Genomic DNA, 4,351 nt, shown 5'->3' with positions numbered 1-4,351 from the left:
GGAAACAGTGTAGCCTGAAACTTGGTTCCACTAACATTTGCGTCACATTCCTAACAGTCTAATTAATCTGACGTTGGTATTGAACAGTTTATTATGAAATAATAAGTAGGCCTGCTATAACATATTCCTCGTTGTGGTGCTTGAGGAAATATAGAATCTATACCAGATAGCCGCTTCCCTCTTTATTATCTATTGTTGCATGTGTATACTTCATCCACATGGGGGCAATATAGACCACAGATGGCCAAATCCGTCAAATATCCCCTAATACTAGGCTACACACGGCTCTGAAGGCCAGAACTCTACATCATCCATCAGTAGTTCACAATCTTAACCATGGCAAGGCCCCCCATCTATCAGTAGATCATTCTCAGCTATGTCCCCCTCATATGGAAAGTGTATAAACAAACACTGCAACCAATAGGCCATTTTCGCCCTGCTCACTCTTTTGACATCTCGATGTAGTTGCTACATTCTTAAATCAATTGAAAATTTTGCAGAATTGTGACAAGATACAAAACTTAACCTATCAGTTTCAGTAGGCCTGCAGTTAGTAGATGTTATCCTTAATTCCTAGCTCGCAATTATGACAATGGCTACGTTTAGGCCTACATGATGTTTTTCATTCCGAATTAATTATTCCGAATTAAATAGTTCCTTTTAATTTAAAAAATCAGGAATTTGAATGTGTCTTGAAGTAAACAAATATAAGTATTTTGTTCATTTGTATATTTTGTCTAGCTAATTTTATCTCTAATTTGACATGCCCCCACCCAGCACCCCATTATTATTATTAATAATAATAATAATAATAATAATAATAATAATAATAATAATAATAATAATAATAGGCCTACATTTTATTTTAAGCGCCTTTCAAGATAAGTAAGTTAAATTATATTTGATATAACTTTCACGTTGTTCTTTGTAGCTATCTCCATTCCTCCCCGAAGATTTGATGAGTGGTCTTCTGGTAAGCCTGCCTTTCTGTTTGCTTTGCTTAAGTGTCCTGGTCTTATGCCCTCTTGTAAGGGCCACACCTATTTGGTCCTGATTGAAGCTCAGTTTTGTTCCCTCATCCCTGTGAGCAAACCTTAGTAAAGTCCTTTACAGAGACGTTTTTACAGTCAGTTTAGGGATTGAATACAAGGTCAAAATCCCTGCCATGCCACTCCTAGTTTGGATAAGGATTTCACAGGTAATGCAAAGATTTGTGTTTCCATTTGTGGGGATATGAGAGGTATAAGCTATTCTACAGTCGAATGCTTATAGTCTGTTACTCCACCCAAAACATTGCATGTCAGCAAGACTCGTCAACATTTCCCCCTATAGGCCCCTACTGAGACCAAAGGATTTGTAGCAAGCAGAAGGGGTTCCCAAACATCACCATAACAAGGCTCTCCCCATATAGGCCTACTAAATTCCAGACAAGGTGCTGACAAAATTTAATTTGGAATGTTTTTACTGGTGCATTTTGCTTCTTCACAGCATGTAGCTAGAGCTACATTCGCACGGGTTGCTGCTAGTTACTCACTTCTATATCACTGTATCGTGCCACACTAATTTTTTCTGTGCACCTTCACATCCATCCATCCATTGTTGGCAGCAAAAGTAAATGAAAGGTCACGCAAACAATAGCCTTGTGTGTCTGTCTGCACCAGTTAATTTGCTACGGTTTAGTCTCTTAACGTGTTTGGTGGGTGTATAAGAGCTTATACAGTAAATAGTAGTGTAGAGGAACATTTATTAATCCAGAAGGAAATGAAGATGTCTAGAAGCATACATTTTATGCAGATTATTTCACATATATTAAACAAATTAAACATACTAATAGTACAAGAACGATTCATCACATGTGCAATAGCTGAGTGGTACAGAGCACAAATTGAAGAATATTGAATAGTCACATATTGAAGAGTCACTCAGTGCACTCAGCTTTTAATGGCAGACTGACTGTGCTCCCAGTTTCTGCATGTCTATGATTACTGGCGTCTCCATCTCTATCTGTGTATTGCGGCTGGCGGCTCCTCCCTATGCGACATCACTCATGTGTTCTGACCGTTATGGCCTGGGCCGTGTCTGATAACGCCTATCACCCAGGCATCACAACCCGCCTTGCTTGCAAATACCATCCCTTTGCTGCACGACCCCCTGATTTCCACTCCTATTCTGTTTGAGATCCTTCAACAGTTTGAGATCCTGTTTGAGATCCGTTTCCATTCCATGACTATTTTTTGAAACACACTTCCTCCTTTTACATAACTTTGAAGTTTCAATCTCGTTTCTCCTCTTCTCTTCTGTCACAGCTATCTCAGCGCAACATTCTAGGCCTATCCTTGTCTGTCTCTGTTTCTGAGGACACACAATGCCATATTTGGTGGTTGACCAACCACAATGATGATTTCAGGCCGTGACGGCCTCCATGCCTCCAGGACAGCTCTTCCCTTCCCTCCCGCTCTGCTATCCAGTAACTGTCAGTCATTCCGTATCTCCTGCTTGCCACTCGTGTCATGTGACCTGTGGCGCAGACACACTTCCTGCATCCAGCAGAATAGACAGAACATCCTTCTCTGTTTTCACTTGCCATCACGGCTGTCATATGCCGCATGATTTTGATGTCATATGATTTTGTCCTTAGTTTTCACCCCAGTTGAAATGGGTTTCTTTGCCGTTTGTGTTATTTGGTTTATGGACTGAGGATTTTGAGCTTGTTATGACTTGCATCATGGAGGGCTTAAGTGTTTAAAATGTGCACCACTCTGTGACTCTGAATAGATCATTATTATCAAGGTCTTTGCATCCTCAAATGGTACCTGAACTTCACTGCAGGCAACTTTGAGGGATATTGGGATACCTGCCTGTTACCTGGCCAAGTTCAAATTGCTCACCAGATATCACCTCTTTATTCAATCAAAAATCAAGATATGACACTTTCCTCTTCACTTCACTTTCCTCTCCATCCTCTCAGCAGGTTAGGCTATAACCTCCCTCTGCCTGTCTCTCAATGAATAATTAGGGGAAGTTGCACAAGTCAATACTCGAGTGCGTTGGATTTAAATAATGATTGGCTCTTATCTGTCTGTCCTCTCCAGTAATCTGCGTGTTCTGTGTGCTGAGTCACATAAGTGTCGTAGCTCCGCCTGTTCTTCTGCCCATGTGTCTATATCTCAGGCATATTTTATAGCCTGAAATTCAATGGAACCTCTTACTGAGCCTTTGGCTGTGGCTACTAATCTCCTCTCCATCATGGATACTTCCTTTTATGAAGCCAACAGACACAGATACAGTGTACCCATTGCGACCAAACAGTTGGAAATCATATTACTCACTTAAGTGGATAAAAGGGCAATATTTTAAGTTCTTAAAAAATATATAAATTATAGAACTGAATGGAGTTGTAGTTTTGCTGTACACTCACAAATTAACACAAATACTTAATACGTACACACTAGACAGAGGGTTAGTTTTAGGTTCCTCTACTGATGGCAATAGCATGTGAAGTCCTCCATGTGAATAAACAAAGTGAGAGGAGGGTGTGGAGGCAGATAAATACCCCTGAGGATATTTCACGAAGCCCTAGTCACCTGTGTATTAATGTTAAAAGTTGCAGAGCCCAACAGCTTTTGTTTTCCCATTAGAGTAAAGCCTAAAACCATGCAAGGAGTTTGCCCCTCATTCGTTGTTATGTGCATACCATACAACAAATAGTCTCAGATTTCAGTTTGTTAGGCTCACACAGTAACACCTGTTCAGGCAAATGCTGACTGTTTGTTTTGCCGTCATGTTTACATATCAGGAGGAGGATGTGAACATGCAGTAGCATGGATTTATTGCCGTACTTAATTCAAATTCCTGAATCCCCATTCTCCTGATGTTTCTTCTAATGTTTGCATTTGCAACAAAGAGGAAACGACTTGGCTTTAGCTTAGCCTATGCTTACATCCACCAAGGAAAGTTAGCCTTCTTTCTGGGTGTGTTTGTTAGTTTGTTAGCTGCTTTTAGTCAGCTACTGGAATTACGCAAAAGTAACAGATTGTGACAATGTTTTCGGGAAAAACATAGAACTGATTAGTTTTTTGGACCCTTCTAGATCAGGCTCCAGGATGTTTAATAGTGGACGTTCATCATTACTAGTTGCACCTATACCACTACAGAAAGCACTAAAGGGTTCTTGTGTTGCAAGGGTGAAGCTTGTGTTGCAAGGGTGAAATAGGATGTGCCCTGCCATTCTAGTTTCTGTATGCATCGAGTTCAATTCCCCTCCTCTTTTCCATCAAATCAAGAGAAGATTTATTCCCAACAGTTTGAATCCACATCCAAACCATGGGATGTGACAATACCGATTGAAACA

Source organism: Engraulis encrasicolus, chromosome 11, assembly GCF_034702125.1.
Source record: "Engraulis encrasicolus isolate BLACKSEA-1 chromosome 11, IST_EnEncr_1.0, whole genome shotgun sequence".
Lineage (NCBI taxonomy): Eukaryota > Metazoa > Chordata > Actinopteri > Clupeiformes > Engraulidae > Engraulis > Engraulis encrasicolus.
Note: the sequence above shows the minus strand (reverse complement) of the source record.